This window comes from Ochlerotatus camptorhynchus, unplaced genomic scaffold (genome assembly GCF_037179485.1).
Source record: "Ochlerotatus camptorhynchus isolate MF236.1 unplaced genomic scaffold, CSIRO-AGI_Acam_v1.1 ptg000146l, whole genome shotgun sequence".
Lineage (NCBI taxonomy): Eukaryota > Metazoa > Arthropoda > Insecta > Diptera > Culicidae > Ochlerotatus > Ochlerotatus camptorhynchus.
Genome location: NW_027040636.1, coordinates 2,453,277 through 2,480,708, shown reverse-complemented (window position 1 = coordinate 2,480,708; position 27,432 = coordinate 2,453,277). Strand labels below are relative to the sequence as shown.

The following is a 27,432-nucleotide window of genomic DNA, read 5'->3' as shown; positions in this document are numbered from 1 at the left end:
GTGCGCGGAATGAGACACAATGATACATTTAACCATTCCATATTTTTTTAGGTTGTGCAAATATTGCAAATCAAATTTTTTTGGCAAAATATATACATTGCAATCATATGACGCTTAAAGAAACATAAATCACCCACGGCAATAGGGTATGTCACGGTACACATAATAAGTAGAAAAAGAGAATTAGAACTTTTTCGAATAAGATAATGGTACGTGCAGGGACATGATGGCCTGTTGCTCCATAGTTAAATATTTAAATACCATTATTTTAGCCAGGAACTGATGCTCTGGAAGCTTTCAAAAATCCCCCGTTTACTGGAATAATCTTGTAGTTCGTAATTTGAAATTATGAGTAGCCCAAATAATCTGATCCTGCATTCGCTTTTTCATTTCTGGTTAATAAAACTTAAGATTATTTTCTGGATTCCAATGAATGTAAAAAACTGGGCTGTCTGGCAATCCCAAATCTTCCAACAATGGGGAATGCCAATACTTTCTTCTGTCACCATCTTGAACTTGAGAGGTTACGCACAGAACATTTTCACACTATGAGATCACGGAAAATTTACGTGAATTTCACATAACCTTCACCAGCATGACACATGGACTCGACCAGTAAATCCAGTAAATTTCATTAACATGTTGTTGAATTTTACGTGTAGTATGTCACCTGAATTTTCAGGTAAAAATTACGTTCAGTGTAGCAGCAAAATGGCCGTATATTTTACATTCTGAATCAATTGAACAAGGCTCTGGCAACGTTGGAATCAAATATAACATATATGCACCCCTTTTGTTTAATATAGGGATGATTCTAAGTGTCATTCACCTTCAAGTGCGCGGAATTAGGCACAATGATACATTTAACCATTACATTTTTTTATAATTTTTTAGGTTGTGCAAATATTGCAAATCAAATTTTTTTGGCAAAATATATTAATTACACATAAATCACTGCAAATTCATCTTGTGCTAACTGACTTAAACTTGAAGCGTTCTTAACACCACGGTAATAGGGTATGTCACGGTACACATGATTGATAGAAAAAGAGAATTAGAGCTTTTTCGAATAATGGTGCGTGCAGGGACATGATGGCCTGCTGTTCCATAGTTAAATATTTAAATACCATTAGTGTGGTATTTATCGGTACATGATCGGACAAAAGTATATCACCTTGCCATTTTTTTCAGATGATGAACAAAATAAAACGGATATAACTTTTTTCGTGCTAAATGGAATTTAGTAAAATCAAAAGCATATAAAATATACCCCTGTTTCGGCACAATTGAGCGAAATTTTAGATCATTTGGTTCAATGAATTGCAGCTTCAAAAAAATACCATAAAGATTTTATTTTTTAACTTTATTTAAGAGATTTTTAGCTTTAGGCTAGTTCATCTCTTAATACCATAAAGAGGCGTTTTACTAAAATTGCTCAAACTTCATACAAATTCTGTTTAAAATTATACCGAAAAATCTTGGATACTCGACCAACAAGCCACGAATTCAGGAAACTTCATGTACACCCGAAAAAGTTTTTTGGAGAGAGAAAATAATTGCGGGGAGATATACTTTTTTTTCCAGTACTGTAGATTGGGAAAACTATGCAGAACATTTTTTTCAAGGATAGCGAATCGATGAGGCTTCTGTGCAACTGTGTCCCACAGTACATAAGGATTGCATAGAACATGGAACAGTTATGCATAGAACGGCAGTACGGTCAATACAAATTATCAATGAACGATCAAGGTAGCGAGAGGCGAGTAGGTTAAAAATATCTAACAAAACTGCCTAAGTACACACCAAATTTTGAAAGTAAATTCCAGCAAAACAAATTACTGGATCATGTCCAGCAGGATCAAGTTTTGCTGGAAAATCAGTAATCTGAAATATTTTACTGGATGTTTCAGTAAATTGTATCAAATCTCGCGTAGCATTTGAAATGGGCTATCAACTTTTGGAAACAAAACATGCTAGGGACTATACTCACGAACCAAAGTACACCCACGCAAAAATCAAATAAAAAACAAGATCAAAAACCGCTTATTCGATATGTCGAATCAAAATCATATGAATTGAACAAAGCAAGCAACAGATCTCACTGCATATATTCATTTAGATTTCTCTTTCAAAATTTCATAGTTTCTATGACCGGCAACTCAAAATCAGAGGTATTTTATTTCAAGAAAATGCTGATAAAATACGTTTGCTCCATGATTTAAATGAATCAAACTTAAGCTAAAATATTAAGAAATAGTTTAAAACCATTTAGCGCTTTTGGAGGGTTTAGGTTTAATGTATTCTTTGTGTTGGATGACGAAAGTAGTCACTGATGGTCAAGTCGATGTTCTTTTAAAATTAACTTCTATCATGGCATCAATAAATACAACACTAAAACTCTATTTGTCGTAGTCCTGACTTACTGAGATTAGATTTCTTAAGCACAAATCGTTTGCAAATCTCATTTCTGCATGACCCATCCGAAACAAAGAAAACAAAGTCTGACTGTTCATCATCCAACTGCGTCAATCCATGCTGGTTTTGAACAAGAATACAAATTTTCGATGTCTGTATTAGGAAGCTTAAAGCAAGTGAGTTTGAATCAAATATCAAACAACTATTTGACTGGGTACCAACGAGAACAGATAACCTCAACCAGGTAAGGAATAGGTATAACAGTCAAACCAGGAAAAAAACACAAACTTGAACTGATACGCCGTCGTTTTGCGGTGAGCCACTTGGTAAGCACGAGGTTAGCGGGGCATGGTACAAGGTATACTTTAACTGAGGTTTTATGTTACCACTCCTATATTCTTTGCATATGGGGCACATTTATAAATATGTGTTGGACACTGGATCTGAAAGCAACAACAAAAAACGAGCATCAAACCAAAACGCTTCCCGCCATCGATGAGGTTGCAATATTAAACGGAGAATAGCATCAAGACATACCTGATGTTCATGAAGCTTTCGAGTGACTACAGGATATTGGCTTACCGTTTGAATCATGGTCAACCCATTCGGAAAGAAAACCGATGATCATCGACCAGAGTAAGCGCAGCATCAAACGCTATCATTTTCACCAACTCCCGTACCTTCAACGTGGCCCTCTTACGATGAAGAGAGCGTTTAAGTGCAACACGATATGCACGGAAAACTGTGTCAAGCGAAAACAGCTTACCATCAGTTTCATATGCGCGCTGCTACCTACTGCTCCTATACTTCTTGTGCACAGTGAGTTATTTTGTGTTTCATCATGAAGCTCGGTCGTTGAGCATTTGTATCCTCAAATGGAAACACTTGGATCCCCTCACGATATAATCATTTCACGCTATTCCGATGATGTCTGGCTTTCGTTATAACTAACCATCGTTTAGCACCCTCAGATCAGTTAAGGCAAATGAGAATGCACTGAGAATATTATCGCGTAGTTGGAGAGTATCAATGCAAAGGTAAAAAATTACTGAAAATATTATATTTGTGTTTAGTAAATTCGAATTTATGCTACAATTCTTGCGCATAGATTCATAATACCAAAGTCACCTGAAAACGATTGGAGCCACTTCACACTTTATTACTAATACATTTGGTTTGGACATAGTCTGTTGTATGCTGTACGAGACCGTGAAAAGAAATCCACCATAAAACAGAAACTTATCAGATTGGAACCAAGTGTTGGTTGAATCGGACCGACTCAAGGTAGACATAGCGGAGTTTGGTGTTTTCTCGTAAATCTTCTATTCGAGCTTATCTGCAACCGAGGGCCCGCTATACGTATGTAAGTATATATCTGCAATCTTTAAGAGAAAGAGCACTTGTAAACGCCTCCTACCGAGAACCGACTGCGTGACGCTATTGGTGAAAACTTGGCTGATGAGATGGCTGTCGTCATCGTTAACACGCGGCAGTAAGAGGCTCTCTTGTATGGAATGTTTCACCAAGAGTGCCCGTGAGACTACTAGCTAGGGTGTCCCAAATTAAAACATTATCTGAAAACCTGTGGGTGCATCCTCCAAATGATAGCTAGTGTTACCATATAACTTTTGTATGGCGGCAACTCTGAAAAACGTGAATTAGAGGTAGCCCCGATGATATTTTGGATATAAGTCAATTTTTCATAGTCATTACTGACTAAATGTTTATACTGCATTGAAATAAAATGCAATTCCACCATTTTAATTTCTTTAAACATTCTTTGGATTATCATACATTTTGATACAAATTTGACGCAGTCCCCAGGTTTCCAGCTAATGTGTTATTTTGGGCCACCCTACTGCTAACCCTCACTAAACGCCCAACAGATTGCACCGTCCAAGTTCAGATGATGGTGCGTGACGCGAACGACTTATTTCCGTTACCATCTACAAGCTCTTCCATGGAATGGAAATTAAAAATAGTACTGAATGACAAGATAAAAACAAAACCAACGCTAATAAGCTCTTTTGGGGACGGTACTTGGTCAACCTATCTGTCTACCTTTTCCTTCCTCGCTTCACCAGCGTAAGATAAGTTCGTCATTGGATTAATTTCAACGGCTTGGCGGACGGTTTAAACGAAATGAAAGGCACTACGACATTTGCGGCGTGCTTATTCGTGGAATTTTGAGGACGCATGTTGAAATGACACGGTTTCGTATGCGAGTTGGATCGGAATCAAGCTGAATAAAAAAAAAAACTAATCGGACAAAAGCATTTGCTCAACACTAATTTAAATTTGAAAAGGCAAAAACTGAATGGAACATAGTGAGTTAAGACTTTAGTACATTTATCTTTTAAAAGGTGTAAGTTTTTGTTTGGCTGAATGTGAATATGCATATTATACAATAATTTGATGCTATACAAACCCCACAAGATTCAAAACAAAACCCTGATTAATCCACCTACTGGTGTCAAGTACCTATTAAAAAGCTGCATTTCATATTCTGGTCACTATGGATTGAGCACCCTGAAAATGCGTGAGTGTTGAGTAAGTGGAGTATATTGAAGTCTTTTTTACACGGTTTTTTTTTACGCGGTTTTTTTTTACACGGTTATTTTTACACGGTTTTTCACAATTAACACGGTACGTTTTTAACGATTTCTCGACAACGATACAACCTATCGACTTGACTCCAATCACATTATCCGTTGCAAGCTATAGGTAATCAAATGGAATACTTTAAAAAAAATGACAATTTTTGGTGTCAATACATAAATTTTTAAAATATGTCTATATGGACCATAGCATGCTATAATAACAAATGGCATAAATATCCGATTTTTTAAAAACATTTAAACATGTGAAAAATCAAAATCTCATAGAGTTTTTTTTTACACGGTACGTAGGTCCCGTGTAACAAAAGACCTGGGTGTACTACTTATTATTGAGTAGGTTGATGTTGAGCTTGAGTGAAACTAATTTAAAAGTAACATTTTTAAATTAAAAATTGGTGAAATCTATATATGTGCGCGAATGACAATACTTATGCCCTTAAAATCTCGCTCGCAAACTCAAGATTAGCCAATTTTGCCCCACCTGATGGTTGTGTTAGTTAACGAGACGACTGAAGGTTGGAATTATTTTACAAAACAGTAACGGCTATTATCTCCATGAGCATGATTGACCGCCCACGGTTGCTACTGTGTTATTGCCAGATCAGCAGTAATTACACAGAGAGCCAATAGACGACGCTTGGGCCTAGCAATTATCCTCAATGTGTAAAAACTGGTGATCTCATACTCATACTACAACACAGGTCAAGAAAGAAATGGGTAGGAATGTGTTGACGTGACACTCGCTTTGATGGAAGCCGAGAACACCTCTGCACATCCACGAGGAATCACTGGGATATTGGGTAAGAGGGTTGGGATTGCAGCATGGTTCGTTTTTTGTAAACGATAAGCTGAATTGATGTCCTAACGATCATATAACGCGACGGAGCTTGGGATTGAACCCACGATCTTCTGCTCAGTATGGATAAAAAAGTTTGCTGTTATTACCATGTAGTCATATTAACAAATAAAGCAATTGACGAATCTTGAATGTGGATGAGCCTGAGATTATACTCATTATGTTCTGCTCAGTAAGCAAAACGATCGCTCCAAGGCCACCGAGCCCCTCATATCACATCATATCTTTACTCGAGTTGTTGTAACCATTCAAACCCTGCACCGACGACAACAAGTTTCGCAATAGTCATGATAACCAAGTGATTTGACCATAAATTTATTTAATATGAAAGAATCTGGGACCTCGTTTTCCTGCTCAGTAAGCAAGCCACTGCAACCAACGATCTTTCAACTCCGAAAACGAATCATGCTTCAACATGAAAAAATCCGGCGCAACCGGCATCCCGGCCACGCATGCCAGCATCACCATCAAATAGGGGAAATTTTCCCCTACCTGATAGTGGCACCAGCACGTGCAGACGAGCCACCAGTCACTCCAAACCGACCATCAAACGCATTGCCCACAAAAGCAGACACGTTCCCCACGAAATGCAATCGAAAGATGTATAAGAACAATCTTCAACTGGAACGTACTCACCAAATCAGCATATGTGGGAGCGCATTCCCGATGATTCCACGCATATTTTCCTTTAGTCTTTATAAACAATTGCTTCTCCAGCGATTCCAACCACACAATAACTAGATAGGAGAAAAGGTTCAAATGTTGGCCTGTGGATCTAAGATTGGGCCCATCGCTAAAAATCTGCAATGTATCATTTTTTTTTCTAGATGAATGCGTCATTGGGACGGTACTAATAATATTTTTGGTCGCTATTGAAAATTTAATCTTGTCAAAAATATGGTGTAATATTACTTGCCAAAAAGGACAACATTATCATTAATACAGTGCATGAACTGACATTACGCTGCTTTTAATGCATTTGTTTATTGTTATGGCCATAAAAATTACATGATATTTTCGACATGATTGAAGTGCTTCCTCTTGGATGTAATATTAAAATTTATTTTTTTCAGCTCAACCATCGCCGAGAAAGATGAGTGAGTATTACTGTTTGATCTAAAAATTTCACTTTTTTGGCCATATCTCCGGAACCAAATATCCTATCAGGATGAAATTCAATAAGGTTCTAAAGGGATTAAATACAAGCATTATGGAACCGATTGCACAATCGGTTAAGCCATCAACGAAAAAAGCGAGTGAGAAGCACTGATTTAATTACAAAGTTTTCTTTTTGATCATATCTCCGAAACCAGGTATCTGATCAAAATAAAATTCAACAGAGTTTTATGGGAGTCAGATACAAACAAAATGGGACCGATTGCAATCGAATCGGGTCAGCTATCGCCGAGTTTCAGTCAAACAAACGTTTTTTTGTAACACCCATATCAACTAAATGGAGGGTGAGCTTCCAGGTTTCATGGCAAAGTGCTATATGGACCATCCTAACCAAGCATCCGTTTAGCTAAAAACCAAAATATTAAAAAAAAATGCAATTTTCACAGATGACATATATTAAACCACCCACATTATGAAGCTAAAGGTACTGTAACGAAATAACATTTTAAGGGGGGAGTACACTTTGATTTTTCAAAAAAATGCTTAAAATGTTCCTTGGGATGTATACTTTAATTTAGAAAAGACTTCAAGTCCGCCAGAATATTCCTTACCGCCTTTACGAAGCGATTTCCTAAAACATGTACCGGCGCGCTGAGAGAGCAATTTTATGTTTAAACGCGTTTATCTCGAAACGGGGTTTTTCAAACTGGCGTGGGAAATAACTCTAACCAGTTATCATCAAATTTGGATATGGATTTGGATAGGTTTTCTTGTTCAGAATTAAATTCTGCTTAGAAATAAGTATCCACATTTTCGATTTTGTCAAAAATGGATTTTTAACCCGCGATTTTGTAAGCATTTTTAGGGTGAAAAAATGGACTATTTTTCCTAAGGCCACAATTTTTGAAAAAATTAATTTAAAAAAAATCGGAATACGTATTTCTAACCCAAATTTCATTAATAATCAGGATTTTTGTTCGATTTATGTTACAGGATCACATGGAAAGTAGTGTTTTCCCACGCCGTTTTCCGACTTCCGCGCGAGGACGCCCGCGCGACCTGGTGCACCGGCCACGGGGAGACGAAAATCGAGTTAAAAAAAATACAAATTGTAGTTCGATGGATGACTAATAAATGGGTTTTAACATATTTGCCCTCCCTGAGTGTTTTATTGCTTAAGGGGTTACGCCACCCTAGGATTTTCAAAAAATCGATTTTTTTTACATAAAAAGGTACTCTGAAGTGTCAAGAATAAGGGACAATTGGTTCCATGTCGAACAAATTCAAATTCCGAAAGTTATAAGCGAAATTACAAAACTTTGCATCACACACCTGAACCTGTACCTCAAACTTCAACCGCGTTTTTTTTTTGATACAACATTTCTCTCCGCGGCCCACACGATAGCATCTGCAATTTTGACTCAATTTGATCTATACTTTGACGATTGCATTCTCTGATTAATTATCTAGAGAAGTACATACGAACTTTTCAATTGATCAAAAAATGCAATTGTGGTAAACAATTTTATAAACAAATTTCAGGCGAAAAAACTGATTTTTTGCAAAAACAAGTCCCATTTGCGTAAAATTCAAAATTTTTTCATTTCCGTATGTACTTCTCTAGGTATTCTTATCTATCTATCTATATATACAGTGGGGGAAATTCGTTTAAACGCAATGTCATTTTTGCGTTTATTTTCAACACAAAAGATCGAGACAAATATAGTTTGTCATAGCCCATCAGAAGTCTCGTATTTGAGAACACAATTTGAACGGAAGTTCATTGTGGTCTCTGAAAAAATCCAATAAAGGTGATTTTAGAGGGGAAATTCGTTTAAACGCACACTAACGTAAAGCCGCATTGAGCGTACCTATGCTCCTGTTATCTTGCGCATCTGTCATATTTACACTGTATAGCCCTCGTTCGCCATTAACACGAGTTTAAATTTGCGTTGCGCGGTAGTTGTTGCTTGTTTTCGGCAAAATGGGTAAAGGAAAGTATTTAAGCCAGTCGGAGCAAATACTGGTTCGAGAACTCAAAAGTCGCGGTGAGAGCAATCGCAAAATTGCACGTGTGATCCACAGATCGGAAGCAGCAATCAGGAACCTGCTGAAAAAAGGCAAGACGTATGGCGTAAAAAAGAAAACAAAGGGAAATTCGAAGATCACCAACCGTGTCCGAAACCAAATCATACAAATGGGAGACTCTGGAAACTTCTCTGCTGCGCAAATCAAGCAAGAAATGGGGCTTTCCATTTCTAAGAGGCGTGTACGGCAGATTCTACATGGAAGTGGCCACTTAAAGTACACCAAAAAAGCAAAAAAACCCAATCTTCAACCGGCCCACATTAGCGCCAGATTGAATTTCGCTAAAAAATACATGTCTTGGACTACGGAATGGGACAATGTTATTTTTTCTGACGAGAAGAAATTCAATTTGGACGGCCCAGACTGCACCGCATATTATTGGCACGATTTGAGGAAATCTCCGCAGGTTAAGTTGAGCAGGAACTTTGGAGGTGGTACTCTAATGTGTTGGGCCGCTTTTTCGATCCATGGAAAGACCCCTATTGCCACCATTTCAACCAGGATGAATTCGGGAAAGTACTTGGAGCTTCTGGAAGATGTTTTGATCCCGTTTACTGAAGACGTTATGCCGGAAAATTTCGTATTTCAACAGGATAATGCAGCAATTCATGTCAGCAAGCAATCTTTGAAATGGTTTTCTGAACGAGACATCAGTCTTTTGGATTGGCCAGCTCGTAGTCCGGATCTAAATCCTATCGAGAACTTGTGGGGCATCCTGGCACGACAGGTTTACAAAGGCGGAAGGCAGTTTAAAACAGTTCGTGAACTTGAGTCAGCCGTAAGAGAAGCCTGGAGCTTGATACCTGATACAACTCTGCAGAAGCTGGTGAAATCAATGCCGAACAGAATTTTCGAAACTATTCAGAAAAACGGAAAGCAAACGAAGTATTAACTATTGTTTATTGTTGATTTTTGAACTGTGAACTCGATTTGATTAATAAAACTAAAAGTGCGTTTAAACGAATTTCCCCCCCAAAATCACCTTTTTTGGGATTTTTTCAAAAGTCATTATGAACTTCCAATCAAATTGTGTTCTCAAATACGAGACTTCTGATGGGCTATGACAAACTATATTTGATTTTTTGTCTCGATCTTTTGTGTTGAAAATAAACGCAAAAATGACATTGCGTTTAAACGAATTTCCCCCACTGTATAAAAATGAATTTCTGTCTGTCTGTCTGACCCTTATAGACTCGGAAACTACTGAACCGATTGGCGTGAAAATTTGTATACAGGGGTTTTTGGGGCCGTGGAAGGTTCTTATGATGGTTCGAGACCCCTCCCCCTTCTGTAAGGGGGGGGCTCCCATACAAATGAAACAGAAATTTCTGCATAACTCGAAGCAAATGGAACCAAATTAGGCATGTGGGGGCGAGTGTGGGGGTATAAGGAGATAATCATAGGGGGTAGCCCCTTAGATAATAGGGGGGGGGGGGCTACGTACAATATATCATGCTTTTTTTTTTAAATCGGCGCATAAACTCAAGCTAATATTGAATCCCGAGCAAGACCAGGCACACTCAGCTAGTATAAAATAAGAAAAACCACTCGTTTTCGTTCTAGGTTCATATTTACGACGAAGAAAGCGTGGGCCGCGTAACACTACACGGGAAGCAGTGCCAGGAACTCGCAGTGCTGCCAACTACCACACATGGTTTCCCCTTATGAAAAAATACTGTAAGCACCCCTAATTATGTTAATATAAGTTAATTTAGTATGTGACTTTATTAAATAACAAAAAAAAAATAATGAAGTTGGTGCATTTTTCTGTATTCTAGGGTGGCGTAACCCCTTAAAAAATTAACGAAAATGCCTTACTTTTTGGACGTTCAAAGTGTACTACCCCCTTAAGTACATTAGCTTTTCATTAAAGTCACCTTTAAACAAAGCGTGCGCACCAGAAAAAAAAGTTCACCTTATTTCTATCTGTGCAACTACGCTTGCAATGATGCTTTTGTTTCGAAATTCGCACCGAAAAATCAGCATTGTAGTTGTTTACATTATTAGGGCGGCGAAAACCAGTCGGATTTCATCAGTTAGTAGCGAATCGCGAGAATGGAGACGTTGAAATTTCTTGAGAAACACAGCATTCAAGTCAAAATGATATACGTAACTGTAACCAGCCATTCACAATATGACAAAGGTACCAAACGACAAGAATCCGTTATGACTTAATTTCAAGCGCATTTCACGGAAGAATCGAGAGGCCTTCATCGGCTATTCATTCACTCATCCATTCATGCTACATTTCTCTTTTGGTAAACAGGTATGGCATATACATTCGGACCACTCTGGTGCGGATTGAACTGACCACAATATACGCTAGTAGCAGAAATTGTACTGGAGAAGAAAATTGCTTCTTGAAAAACTTGTTCTTGATATCCCCTCGGCAACTTCGGATGTATTACACATACGTTCCAGCAGCAATACACACCTATGAAATAACAATACATCTTTTCATTTTCCTAAGATACTTGGAGAGAAAAAAGAAGATTCAAGTGTAATTAACTTTTTTCTATTTAACGGTTATTATTTGTTGCTTTTTACAGTGCATTTTACACGCAGATTCACAAACAAATGGGGAATAAACAAGTTCATTGGCTCTATTTCCGATACAGACTGAGCCGATGCTTGGAATTAATTTGTCTAGCTGTGCACGCTATGGCAGTGTGTTTTATTACTTGGATACAATTTGAAGCAGGGAAATGAAAGCCATAGTTTTTATGCTTTATGAGCATCATTTTTCAAACTCTGTGAAAAAACTAGGTATTCTATTTGCACTAAAGGTTTGTACAAATTAAAGAAAAGCTAGTATTTAATTTTAGACAGAACATATGTTAATTAAAGTGAGAGAATCGAAATTGGCTAAATTATGTGTTCGTGTGTTCGCAACGCCATTTTCATCCGTACAGTATTAAATAATCTTGAATATGTGTATGCGAAATGTGATATAAATATAAATATCTAGATATATTTAGACAAATAATTGGATCCTTGGTGCGATTGAATGTGTCTATTGTCCATACGAGAAGTTTGTATGTAAACTATGTCAGGCAAGACGATCAAGGCCGACAATACGGTATTGAAGAATGAAACGAATGGAAAAACTAGATGGGGGCTGCTCATAACCTAAGTAGACACTTTAGGGGTCGGTCAATCAGGGCTAGCAGTCTTCTTTTCTTTATTTATCGTCGGTCTCTGTTCCGCAATCTAAAGCCCGATTCAAAGTAAATTTGGACGCAATCAAGTGATCATGACTCTCAAGAACTCCACAACATACACGGTTGATCAAAACGTCAAACAAAAGGGCATTTATTCAGCTTTCAAACGATATATAACAAGTTATTATATAGTTGAAGATGCTAATTTCAAATAACAGACTGTAGTGGTAATTTTTATACGATAGTATGAGTAGATGGAGTAGATGAAAGCATAGAGTTGAGTTATTATATTTCACCTTTTCGATCTGCACAGTCGCTGGTGACACTGTACCGGCGAACTTATTCCACTTTAAACGCATTTGTTGTGCATTTGTCACTTCTTTACCGTATCCTCGAAGTTTTCGCTTGACAATTGCCCAATATTTTTTCCGATCGGTCTGAACTCAGGGCAATTCGGAGGATTAATCTCTTTGGCGACGAAATTAACATTGATTGCAGCATACCATTCTAGTACCACCTTAGAGTAGTGGCAGCTGGCTAGATCCGGCCAAAACATAACGTTGGTCTTGTGTTGCCGAATGAAGGGTAAAATCCGCTTTTTCAGACACTCTTTAATGTAAACCTTCGTTGTCATTGTGTGAGATGTGATGAAAACCTTGGTTTTAAGACCACAACTGCAGATTCCTTGCCAAATCATTAGTTTTCGAGCAAACTTATCAGCAAAAACAAATTTATACCTGGAAGGGACATCCCCACGACCAGTTGTCAGGTAAAATTTTCGTCCGGAGATTTGTTTATAATCCATTTTGACATATGTTGCGTCATCCATTAAAATGCAGCCATCAAATTTCATCAAAACTCGTTCGTATAGTAATCGTGCTCGCTTTTTGGCCACCAAATTTTGTTTCAGGGGGCGATTCGGGCGATTTACTGGCACAAAAAGACTTATATCTTTCTCTTGAAAGGATGTTACGCATGGTGGAAAAGTTGGAATCGTATTTCTTTGCCAAATCACGTATGGAGACACCTGGGTTGCTTTTCACGCACCTTAACACCTTTCTCCTCAGCTCTTTGTCCCTAGTGCCACTTTTATGATAGGTACGCTGTGCTCTATCCACACTCAGAGTATCCTTGTAACGTTTGATTACAAGACTCACCGTTGACTTTGGGAATTTTAACACTTTTGCTATTTTTGAGGCAGACCACGAAGGGTTCTCTAGATGTTTGTGCACAATTAATTTTCTTTTCTCAAGTTCCATGATCCGTAATTTCGGGATGCGTCGATCAAGCGAGAAAAACGTTTCACCAATTTCTTCGTCAATGAAACATCAACAAATTCCTGTCAACAGTTTTTTGTTCCAACCACCAGGGGCGTGGTGGTGTATTAAACCGTGCGTCCAGATTTACTTTGAATCGAGCTTTAGTGCCAATCACCGACGGACATCGATTGCCATCCATTGACGGCAATCGAATGTGCAGGAAGGCAGCTTCCACACCTGCGTAGGATATCGCACCCATTCAACACATAGGGGCCGGGACCAACGGCTTTACTTCCCTTCCGAAGGATGACGCGACCTTAAATTTTTATGCCTCAGAAAAATCCCACCGACCTCGGCTGGGATTGAACCCAGACCCATTGTGGTGAGAAAGCAGCCCCGGCTCAAGGCTGGTTGTGGGTATGTGATATAATAGAAGAGAGTTTAGTAATTAAAATAGCGGTAATAGTGATTTTAAAACACCAAAAAAGAGACAATAAATTTTAAAGATCTTTAAAGATTTTAAAGATAAACTTTTGTAGCACCTCAAGCATAAATTTGTTTTTACAACCCTATGACCTAGACAACTTTGCTAGTTCGCAGTCTAAAAAAAATAATCACATTAACAGCCTAAGCATCCATTTTCTATCTGTACACATTAATTAAAAGTTTGTGTAACACGGTTTTCTGAGACAGAAAAGAATGACCATATTTGAATTTCTTATGGTCTCTTGATTTGAAGTCTAGAATGTATTCTTGCCCTTACACGAAAAATGAGGAAATCGAATTCACAAAAAATAAACTATGCAAAATGCTGGAAAATTTTTAAACTTTCTTATGCAGAAATTTTTTGAGGATTTGGGTTTTTTTTAGATTCTGAAAATTAAAAATTAAAAAACAAACCGGAGTGATGAAAAACTTTTAATCTTATAAGCGTCGTCGGAATTTGCTAGATCAGGGACCAAGCAAAAATATAATACTATGGACATGGAAAAAGAGCAACCGTAACGGTGCGTTGCAAAATTTATTTTAACAACCTTCACCATAACGCAGCTACCGTACCGGGGGTTGCTATATCGGTGAGGGAAATAACAATCAGCCTCTCGGCGAACAGCGGGTCACTAAATTTAGCAGCGCGGAAACAATCGACCCAAGCGTTGCAATGTCATTTGAAATTTGTTATGAAATCATGATGATAAATTAATTAATTTGGATTTGAGACTGTAATGTGAACTCGGGCCGCCACAGAATGGGACATCCGTATATGTGGATAATTCATGAAACTGATCCTGGAGTATAGGACGGTCTCCCGGACGATTCGAGATATCCTTTTTTTTTAAGGCTTTATTAAAGAGATTTTTAGCCTTAGGCTAGTTCATCTCTAGTTCGAGACATCCGTGAAAGTGGTAAATTAATGAAACTAATTCTAGAGACCCGTGATTTCTTCACTTGTACGTACGCTACATGAATAAATTTGATTCTGATGTCGGAATGTGGACTCTGAAGGCTATGGGAAGATTCGGAACATCCGTAAAAGTATGTATGTATGTATGTATGTATGTAAGGTAGCCACCATCCCTTCAAGACCGATCTGAATTCACTTTCGGAACATCCGTAAAAGTGGTCATTTCATGGAACTGATCCAAGAACTCTGTAATCTTAACATAAACTCTGTAGGCCACGAGATCGTGTGACTGTGGAAACTGAAGGTAAAAGGTACAGTCATCAAAACGGCAGCTCTGATGAAAAAATAGTGGGATAAAATCGCCAAAACAGTGACAGTGTTGTGCGCCGCTTGATGGATCGGATATAAGGAATAATATGCACTTGAGTGAAAGCCGTTTTCAAATCTGAAATAGACCCAACTAATGTTGTTCCATTACTAAGTGGGCCATGCTTTATTATACATACATTTGAGTAACCTTAGAAGCTGTTCATTAACTACGTAGACAGTTTTTTGGGATTCTTGACTCCCCTCCCCCTGCGTAAACAATTGTCCATACATATTTTTTTTTAATTTGTATGGGCCGTGGATAATTGTCAGCCCCCCTAAACTGTCTACGTAGTTTATGAACAGCCCCTTACGGAATCTTAATACTTATGATGAACATTTAAAAAGATGACTTTCTGTTTTGATAAGCACGGTAATAGGTAGTTTGTTAAGTTCAGTCAGTTTAACTTAACAAACTACCTATATAATTTCGTTTGTGATTATGATTGACAAAATAAAATAAAACTAACTGACTTGACAGAGCTATGAAACTGGGAGTTTATATTTTTATTATTAAAGTCACTTAAATACATTTGAGGTTATTTGGTTATTCGTTATCTGGGAATGAGATTTGATCGCGTGACCGTTTCTTGTTACCCCATTTTCCCCAATTTAGTATATTTTCCCTAAGTCGCACAGCGATTCAAGGTGGTGAAAACAACTGTCATGTCTATAAAAGGCATTTGATCTTATTATTTTATTTCTATGTGCTTGGAAAAATAAATCTGAAATGATTGCAAAACATCTGGCAGACAAGATTCTCAACAACCCCAGCTGCTCGAGAACATGCATAACACTAATTCCACGGTAAATTCAGGTAAGATATTACTAATGACTATTCATTGGTTACCCAACCCTATTTTCTGACATGGAAAGCGATGATAACAATCGAAGTTGATTATCATTTTGCCAAAGAAGTAGTTCACTTCTCGTTGTTTTACTATTATATCAACTGCTGAACCATCCCCGCGGCCGCTGCTTTCTGGTAGCGATGAGAGTGCAGATGGAAATCATCACAATGGAAAAAAGAGAGCCGCAGTTGGTTTTATAACAAACACACACATACGAACTCAACCTCAATCCGCTTCGTACGCGGAAGAACGGAGATGTGCTGTATATTTACGTTCGACAGACCAGCGACTGAATCTAACTACTGCTGGTTGCTGTAAAATAGCACCCCACAAGAAGCGATGACGAGATATGATGATGGCCGACCGAGCCGATTGTCGACTTACTGAGGTACTATATATATATTTATATTAGGGCGGTTCAAAATATTGATTTTTTGCCCCCAGGCTCAATCGATTATAAATCAGGTCCTGCGATTCTGAATTTATTTGGATGCGAACGCATACTGCAGTGGCCCTTTGAAGTTTATATAGGAGTTACTATGGGAAAAGTGAACTTTTTTTCTAAACGTCCTAGCACTTCCAACACTGATTTACGAAAAAGCTTGCTATCGGTTCTTATCAGCCACAACATTGCTGAAGATCACTTTTTGATTAGATTTCACAAGGTAATTGGTTATTAATTGATTTCGAAGCCAATTGCCAATTCTGATATGATTAATCGACTGCTTAAAGCGAAACACTGCATCTTGCACTTACGACATTGTAGCCTGGATTTTTTGACCTACTCTTCGCGCCAAGCACACCTTGCCTGTCTTCCAAATTACTTAATTACTAATTATCCTAACGTTCAATTAAAATGCGGTCTTGAGCAAAGTTGTAGCAAATTCTATACTTTGAACCACTCTAATATATATTTATATATATACCTACTACCGTTGTTTCTACTGCTCTGCTACTCTTCAGTTATGGGACGACACTTGCACAGACAGAATCAAAACCAAGCACCAAACTCCCACACAGAAGCAAAGCCAAACTTTCCAAAAACATAACAAAATTAAATTGGTTCTGTAATTATTATTCGACGGATGCACTATGGGTTAATGTTACGTTATATACGTAAAAAGTATTAAACCATGGGTATTTGTGTATCGAAATAAATAAAGGTAAAAAATAATAATACAAGAACGAGCATTAATCAACATTCAACATTGAGAATATCACCCATCTCTCGCGGTGCATTTGAAAGAAAACCTTATTAAAAAATCATTATTACTAAAACAACCACCAAATGAAAGTTTACATTCGTCCCATTAATATGCGGTTTAATGTTAATGAATGAATGAATGAATGAAAAACAATGAAAGTACGTCACGCAATTGAAAAGTGCACTTCCGGAGCAAATCGTGATTAGGGCGAAACTAGCTAAATGTAAACAAATGCAGATTTTACAGTAATCCGGCGGTGCAGGCAAAGATCTACTAAAAATTACCCACATTTTTTTTTTTTTTTAAATGTTCTACTATTGAGAAATCCGTTCAAACCGAAAGGCGAAACAAAATCTAATTCTAAACAAACATAAAAATTGGTTACGCTTTTTCCTTTGTTTACGATAGTACAGGGCGCAATTTAGAAACATTTCAAAGAACGGGCGAAACCAATGTTTTTTTTTACCAAAAAAAAAAATGTAAACACAGCGAAAAGTTAAGGGTGACACTTTTAAGGAAATCAAAACAAGGTGCAAAGTATTGGGCGATATTGTTGTTGTCAATTGAGGCGATTAAATGAGGGCGTACACACACACATTTACGCGCGAAATTATAAAAATGACGAATTTGCAAAGGAAAATGAACAAAACGCTCAACACAAATTTAGACAAACATTTCAAAAGGTTCTATCTGACATTGCTGATTGGATAAAAATTACTTTGAACTACGATGAAACTTACGTAAAAATGGACTTTGGACAAATTCCGGGCCAAAAATTTTACTTTGCTAAACGTAAGGGGGGTACTCCTAATCTAATCTAATCTAAACGTAAGGGGGATACTCCGGATAAATTCAAATTTATCTTTGTATATAAATTCGCTCGCAAGTTGATGATTTGGCAAGACATCTGCAGTTGCGAAACGAAAACAAAGGTGTTCAGCAAGAGCTGCCTCAGTACCAAAATGCGAGGTTAAATTCGATTCAATTATAATAGACGACGATCTTCAGCTCTTGATCCGTCTTAAAAATGTTCGTAGGAGACAATATCAAAGAACACGCGATCCTGCCATGAAGGTTATCTGGCGGGATTTGCAAAAACAAATTAAAAAGCAATTCTCTGCCCTGAGGAACAAAACATTTGAAAATAATATTTCTAAATTAGACCCGAGTTCCAAACCCTTTTGGAAACTCACAAAAATTTTGAAAAAACCTCAAAAGCCTATTCCAGCGCTTAAAGAAGGTGGTAAAATTTTGATCACAAATTTGGAAAAAGCTCAGAAACTTGCTAAGCAATTCGAGAGTTCCCATAATTTCAGTTTGGGTCTTACTAGTCCTATTGAGAATCAGGTTGCTGGGAATTTTCTGAATATTTTCTCTCGGGAAAATATTTTTGATGATTCCCGGGGGACTGATTTGGACGACGTAAGGTCTATAACTAAAAAGTTTCAAAATATGAAAGCTCCAGGTGATGATGGAATTTTCTATATCCTCATCAAAAAACTCCCAGAGAGTAGCTTGTCTTTCTTGGTAAAATTATTTAACAGATGTTTCCATTTGGCATACTTTCCTGATAAATGGAAAAATGCAAAAGTTGTTCCAATTTTGAAGCCGGATAAAAATCCAGCTGAAGCTTCTAGCTACCGCCCAATAAGTCTGCTTTCTTCAATAAGTAAACTTTTTGAAAAGATAATTTTGAATAGAATGATGCTTCACATCAATACGAACTCAATATTTGCAGATGAGCAGTTTGGATTTCGCCATGGGCATTCAACTACTCATCAACTCTTAAGAGTTACCAATTTAATTCGTTCAAACAAATCGGAAGGCCACTCAACTGGAGTTGCTCTTCTAGACATAGAAAAAGCATTCGACAGTGTTTGGCATGAAGGTTTGATTGCTAAATTGAAAAAGTTTAATTTTCCACTTTACATTATGAAATTAGTTCAAAATTATTTAACTGACAGAACTCTGCAGGTAAATTATCAAAATTCCAAATCTAATCGACTACCTGTTAGAGCAGGAGTTCCTCAGGGTAGCATTCTTGGGCCTATATTGTACAACATTTTCACTTCGGACCTCCCTGATTTGCCTCAGGGTTGCCACAAATCTTTGTTCGCTGATGACACAGGCATTTCCGCTAAAGGAAGAAGTCTTCGTGTTATTTGCAGCAGACTGCAGAAAAGTTTAGATATTTTCTCTTCTTATTTACAAAAATGGAAGATTTCTCCCAACGCTTCCAAAACTCAACTTATAATATTTCCACATAAGCCTAGAGCTTCGTTTTTGAAACCTAGTAGTAGTCACATAGTCACTATGAACGGAGTTCCAATTTCCTGGTCAAACCAAGTGAAATATCTTGGATTAATACTTGACCAAAAATTAACTTTTAAAGATCACATTGAGGGCATTCAAGCCAAATGTAACAAATATATAAAATGTTTGTATCCTCTTATAAACAGGAAATCCAAACTTTGCCTGACGAATAAACTTCTAATATTTAAACAAGTTTTTAGACCGGCCATGCTTTACGCTGTGCCAATATGGTCTTGTTGTTGCACTACCCGGAAAAAAGTACTTCAAAGGATTCAGAACAAAGTTCTGAAAATGATTTTGAAGTTGCCTCCCTGGTACAGTACTACCGAGGTACATAGAATTTCGAATGTTGAGACTTTAGAACAAATGTCCAACAAAATAATGAATAATTTCAGGCAAAAATCGTTGCAATCCTCAATTGCAACGATTAATTCCCTTTATAGGGTTACGGTATGTAATGTGGGTCTAGTCCTTTCATTCGGCCTATCACGCAAATAAATAATTAATTAAGGAATATTACACAAAAAATAAGGAAAATATTGATCACTGATGGTTGATAAATGTGTACCACACACAAATCAATTTATATCACAACATTTCAATACATTTTCAGCTCTCGTAAGTAATAAAACTGGTTGAGAATATCACAATGTTCGGAGTTTTTAGCCGCCATGACTTATAAGGTTAAGATGGGAAGGTTGACTGACGATCATCAAATGGCCTGATTATGGCATTTATTGATTGGAATTACCTGATAATACACACTAGACGTAAAACTTACAGTTGCTGTTTGAATATTTTATGTTTATTTTAATTGTTTAACAACGTTTTCACAAGTAAAACATGGACCCAACTTTAGGGACACATTTCTTTTCTATGTTCCTAACTATGGCCCATGAAATTCATTTGACAGCATATAGCAATAAGAGTAACGTCAACAATGTTGTTTTGCATTTGGATGATAAGGAACGAACAGGAAGGGAGATTTTTTCTGCCAAACATGTATAATGAACATCACAATGTTCTGATTTAGATATTCTGCGGTCAAAAGACGATAAGCGAAATTTTTAATTTTTAATTTTTAAATTGAGTGATTTAATGTAGTTTTCGTAAAATTTTCTCTAAGAAATGTTTTGAGGAATGAAGAGCATTAAGTTAACAGTGATAGTGATAAAAAAAAATACATCAGAAAACGTTACCAAGAGCGTTTTTTTGAGGATCAAACAAGATAGGACGAAGTTGCATCCATAAATAGACCCAATTTGGGGACAATAGACCCATATTACATACATTTCCCTCGTGAGTTATTGTCTTAAAAAAAGTAAGTTTTTCAACTTTTCGTGGTTTCTGATAGCAAACGACATGATAAGCATATCTAAGCATACCATTTAGCAGTAGAATATCGTTTGCAGGTAAATTCATTGATGAGTTATGATTAAAAACGTAATCGATGGCTGCATATTAGACCGAGGTTAGGGACGTATACCCTACTTAGATAAGATTTAGTTTTAGTTTTTAGTTTTAAGATATCAATTGTTATACTGACATGCAGGTTAAAAAACCTGTTTAAAATACTTAATTGCCAAGACATGAACAATGTAAAAACACTTAGATATATATCATAACAATTAAGGCTGGTACGTTACTGCAGTAACTGGAGCACCTAGGTTAAAAATGAAATGTAATTTATTTTGAATTTGGAACAAATAAAGAGTTAAAAAAAAAAAAAAAAAAAAAAAAAAAACAAAGGTGTTCATCACTGGAGCGACTATGAATGGACAACTTTACAAGGAGAAGTGTCTCCAAAACATGATTTTGCCGTTCATTAAATCACACGAAGGTCCCGTAAAGTTCTGGTCTGACTTAGCCAGCTGCTATTACAGCCGCGATGTCATAAAGACTGGAACGCGCAAAAATTGGTCAACTTCAAATTGATGTATTTCTGTTAAAAATGCATTAAAAAAACCTGAAATGCTGCATTTGGAAGTTAAGTGTATATACAATGATTGCTATGATGAGTTTTCACCGTTTGCTCTCCAGTTTTCAAAATAACGTGCAAGCAAGAGGAGAAGCGTGTCAAAATTTTGCTCGTGCAGCAAGAGTATCCGACGTTCACACACGCCAAGTTGGCAAAATTGCTGGATGTGGCCAAATCGACCGTGACAAACGCTTTAAAAGTGTTCGGGGAGCATCTGTCGACCGCCAGGAAGCCTGGAAGCGGTGGCAAAAGTAATCCGGACGTGGCAGTGACGACGACCATCCGGGACGTCGCTGGCAAGCCCAATGTCACCCATACTACTGTGCATCAGGCCAAGAAACGAGCCGGGTTGTCAACGTTTAAGAAAGTGAAGGTGGCGAACCGAGATTGCAAACAAAACACGTCGGCAAAGCAGCGGTCCCGAAAACTGTATACGAATTTGCTCACAAAGTTCGTGTCGTCATGGACGACGAAACTTATGTGAAGGCGGATTTCAAGCAGCTTCCGGGACAGGAGTTTTATACCGCATCAGGAAAAGGGAAAGTGGCTGAAATGTTCAAAATCATCAAACTATCGAAGTTCCCGAAAAAATATCTCGTCTGGCAGGCCATATGCACGTGGGGTCTAAAAAGCGGCATTTTTTATGACTACAGGAACCATCAATCAAGAGATCTACGTCCAGGAGTGCCTGGAAAAGCCGCTGCTACAATTCCTAAAGCAACATAATAGACCTGTGCTGTTCTGGCCGGACTTGGCGAGCTGCCACTATGGGAAAAAAGCAATCGAGTGGTACGATGCGAACAACGTGGTTGTGGTACCCAAAGACCACAACTCTCCCAACAGCCCAGAACTGCACCCTATCGGACGGTATTGGGCCTTGGTCAAACGGAATCTCAATAAAACTAATAAATCCATGGAAAACGAGCAGCAGTTTAAATCTAACTGGTGTTTTTGCCGCCGATGAGACCACTGTGCAAAATTTATATCGAATTTGTTTATTATCCAGGTTGGAACCAGTTCCAACCCGTGCGAACCCGAGCATATTGTCAATGCGAACCTCAACCCGAGCCAGGTTACAAAAACAAACGTTAACACTGACGTTTGAAAGGCAACAAGCAGACCCAATCTTGATACCCGATCCAGGTTGGAACTGAATCAAAAACAAATTCGCTATTAATGGAGGGGTTAAGCGGAAGACCCGCAGTTCGGATTTGGCAAACCAAAAGAATAAACGAACATTTTTCCTTTAAATATATGAATTGAACTACCAAAAGACAAATTAGAAGATTTTTGTGATATGAATTTTGACTGAAAGAAACGATTTTTTTGTCAACCAATTTTTGTGCGTTCCAGTCTTTAGAATGGTATGAACAGAATAATGTCGATTTTATTGAGAAAAGTATCAATCCACCAAATTGTCCAGATTTTCGTCCCATTGAAAAATTTTGGGCAATTATCAAGCGCAAATTGAAGAAATGTGGCAAATCAAAACACCAACTGATTTGGAGAAGTGGTGGAAAAGGATGGTAGATGAGGTGTACTGTCAACTGTGCAAGACATGATGAGAGGTATTCCGCGAAAAGTTCAAAAATTCACCTGAAAAGCTGACGAATAATTTTTGTTGTATTTTATTATATTAAAGCTAAATAAAAATCCTGCAAAATGATACCTTTAGCGTTTTGTACTTTATTTCCCCTTGGAGAAATGACCTATTTTGTGCGGTTAAATTCTAAATGGAACAGACTTTAGAATTCGACTGAAGTGTTTGTTTTTTTCGTTTTATTCATAATTTTCAGGTTAAATTCGTGGTTTTGTTACATAGGACTTTTGGTTTTTTCAGTATCAGTTAGGATTGACAATAATTTACATTCATTCATGTTATTCTATCAAACCTACATCGCTGTCCTCCAGTGCACACTGGGCCAGGAATGTAATCTAAAAAAATTGAAGCTTAAACCAGTGTTTTTTCACAAAAGTTCTTTATTTAATGCATTTGCATAAGAGAAAAATATAACATTATATCACAGACAAACAGACATAACACTTGCAAATTGTTCATCGAACAAGCATTTAACGGTCTATTTAAAAGTATCGTAGTTGGTAGTACCGCCACCTGTGGTGGCATAGTCAATTCCCTTGCGTTTGACATTTACACACTACCGCCATCTGTTCAGCTTGCTACCCACCACAGTGTATTCAACAGATGGCGGTAATGTTTTAGCGACGATGTTTTACAGTGAGAAATATTCAATATGTTATGTCTGTTTGTCTGTGATTATATGGTTGTAAGCAAAAATAAAACATATTTTTGCCATTTTTTCTTTAACTCCATAAAACTCGGAACCAGTAGGCTGTGGAAATTTTACGTCTACAAAAATGTTATTTATTTTGTCAAGATAAACAACTTTTCCGAAGACATCAAGTCTCCAAAACGTCAGAGAAAGAAGTTAGATTGTAGCGCCATCTTTGCGGAAGAGTTTTGAGCTATTTGTTTATGTCAATAGTTGGTCCTTATTATGATGAGAAACTTTGCCGAAGACAACAAGTCGTGAAAATGCTTCGTTTCGGCGTTATTAACTTTGATTCACTGGATTGCATTGCTGGCCCAAAGGTAAATCCACGCTTGTATTATCGCATGTTGGATTTGACAGAATTTTGATTAAGTTTTTGCCTTGGTGTACTCCTGGAATCGTAATTAATTAGTCAACTCCATAAGAGGTACGCGATTGGCATATCCAGAACCAGAGCGATTGTTTACAGGCATCGTAAATGAAACTTTCTCATCTCCCACTTCCCGGTTAGATGTTTGATCCATAGGCCTTTTTATAGCTAATAAATTATCACGCTAAAGCTTCTTGTTGATGTTAGTATAGCATTTCCAACCAATTATTATGAGTTTTAGTTTTTCTATTCCACGTTAAACACGAGATGAAACAAAGATCCTATTAAAATTTGTCAATTTTTTTGGTTGAATGACAGATTGGCAGTAAATATGTTTAACGTCCAATCATGAGGTATTATATAAATTTGACGTTTTTTCACACATTTTTTTTTAAATTTCTGATTATTGATAATTAAAATTTCTAGAAAAATAAAACTTAGAGGTGGTGAACTCTGCAGTACAGAGAAGCATTAAACTCGATTTGTTTACAAATGTCAGATAGGACCTTTTGAAATGTTTATCTAAAAATAAAATGGATTAATTTTACGATCATAAATATAATTTTTTTTTTTTCCTTTGGTTTGTTTTTTTCCGTCGATCTTGTTTTCCGTGCTGAGCACCAATGCTACCGACGTGCCAGGAAGGCAGCTCCCACACCTGGACCCTACCTATCGACCCATCAACTCATGAACCGGGGACCAACGGCTTTACTTCCCATCCGAAGGAAGGCGTGATCAGAGATGTTATGCCTCAGAGCATCCCGGCGGCGCCGACTGGGATTGAACCTAGGCCTGCTGGGATGAGAGGTAATCACGCTTACCACTACACCACCGGCGCCGTTATAAATATAATTGCATTGTAACATATATTGCAAAACTTTCAATTAAAAATTAAATGAATTAATACGTGCAAACTTGCTCGTTTTTTCTCTATTTGTTTACATTGTGCTAGTTTCCTTCCTAATCACAATTTGCTCTGAACTTTTTAGTCGTTTTAATTGTTCTCGGCTCCGTGTAGTCCTTTTGAACATTTGAGCCTAACAAATAAACTAATTTAAAGTAAAAAACCAAGTGTATGTTTTTTTTCTACAATTTGCTTGAATAGGTTATATTGAAGGTCACCCTAATAAAAAATACCATAAACGAACGATAACCCAAACTATAGAACTTTTCTAAAAATGGTTTGGATGAGACCATAAATAACCATACAATTTTTATTAGGGCAAGTATTCGGAGCGAAATAACCCGTCTTCAAGTTAATTAATTTGGTGTGAAAAGCGCAATCTTTGCTTGATTTCATATTCATATGAAATGGAACAACTTTTCATACTATTCATATGCTTTTATGGGCAGAATATCTATCTTACAAAACTGTATCGCGTACAGACTTTGAAATTTTCTTCAAAATTACTTTTGAACAACTTTTGGAAATGCATTGAATAAAGTTTACTTTATACAAAAAGGGGATTAAATTGGATGGACTTACACTTCTGGTGGTGTACGGTCTACTTAATATTTTAAGTAATAATCATTATAAAAGGTATACCTTTTAATTTTGATTTTAATTTTCAATCTCCTTTTTGTCTTCTCCAAAAGCCCATAGTGATGAAAAGGAAATCGAAGCACAAAACAATATTAGTTCTACCGGGCGTTTGGGCCATACGCTTTTCCCGAATCAAAAATACACTTACCTCACACAAACACACGGAATGTCGACCTATCGGTGGGCGCATTCGTGGAGAGCTGCGGCTGCACTTTTTCTCATTCGTCTGTGACCACCTTTGATCCGAGGAGCGGAGCGTTTTGCGTTTCCGCAGCACACGAATAGGGTACACAGGTCTCGAAAAAAAAAAAACTCCAACAGGCCCTCGCTTTGTCTATGCTTATGCTACACTACTGCCTGCCACTGTATTTATGTTGTGTACAAACTGGATATCCTTTTTGTCTTCCTGCGTTTATCCTGTCTAGCGTAGGCACTCACACACGTTCACCTTTATTCATTCACGTACGCACACAGCCTTATTTGGTGTAATCTTTTGTGCAACTTTTCCCCTATTTTCTCTGCTTGTCTAGCAATTTTTAACCGGAGAAAATTTTCACTAAATCAATCACACACCTTTTCGAACCAAAATCACTGGTTGAATATAATCAAATCACCCATCGGAGTTTAACATCCGCACTTATTCACGTAACCACCTTTTGCCAAAGACCGTAAAATTGCCCGAAATGAAAACATGTCTGCGGTACTTTTTCACTTGGAAAAAAAATTAATTTATTGTCCGAACTTATAGATCAAAACTTCACGCATAAACTCAAACACTTGAATCCAAATTCACACGTTACTTCAATAATCCATTTTAATCAAATAAATCACTTCAAATTCTCTGAAAAATTCTCAAAAACACAAATAATAATCCTAAGCAGCGATATGAAGCAGCAGAACCTGCGACGCGAGCATTTCCAACTAGACTGAGTGCGCCGCAAGTTTTCGGATTGCCTAAGCTTTGGGTCTTTGGATACTTCGTGTACGACCTGGTGCAAAATATCTGAGCACTGAACTAAAGTAAAGCCCTACAGTAAAAGAATGGACGCCTGCAAAAAGCTGATCAACACTCAAAAGATTTTTTGTTCAACATAAATTAAAAGTTACGCTAAATCGCTAAACTCTTCTGACCGACGCATAACTTCCCTAATAAAAAATAACCATAAACGAACGATAACCCAAATCATTGAACTATTCCACAAATGGTTTGGATGATACCCAGAACACGTCGTTAAGCAAATTAACCATACAATTTTTATTAGGGTTGTTATCACGAGAGAGAATACACATTTAGTATAAAAATGGTTTATGCCGAGGTTTATGCATGGAAAAAGTATAAATGGCATGTATACTTTAGATAGATACTCGGTGTTTATTTAAACTTTGAGTTCACCGTTGCTGTAATTTTCATTTGTTTTCATTTTCCACTGATTACAAACGATGAAATAATTTCTATGCAAAAATATAGTGAACCCCACCACGACGGCGATGCATCTGTTGATCTAAGAAAAATGAACTCCCATTCCGTCTACTCAATCTCATGCCTTACTCTGGGAAAGTATTAACCACTTCGTACAGAATCAACAGTGTCGGTTCGTAC

At 37.3% G+C, this 27,432-nt stretch overlaps 1 protein-coding gene across 9 annotated transcripts in view; it reads right to left on the bottom strand.

Moving 5' to 3' along the window:
• Positions 1-26,754, bottom strand: part of mim (missing-in-metastasis) — a 116,404-nt gene extending 89,650 nt beyond the window's left edge. For all 9 annotated transcript variants that reach the window (XR_010517612.1, XM_065221646.1, XM_065221650.1 and 6 more), the window contains exon 1: positions 25,981-26,754. The gene's annotated coding sequence lies outside the window, so the exon portion shown is untranslated. The remainder of the gene's footprint in view (positions 1-25,980) is intronic.
• Between the last annotated feature and the right edge of the window lie 678 nt (positions 26,755-27,432).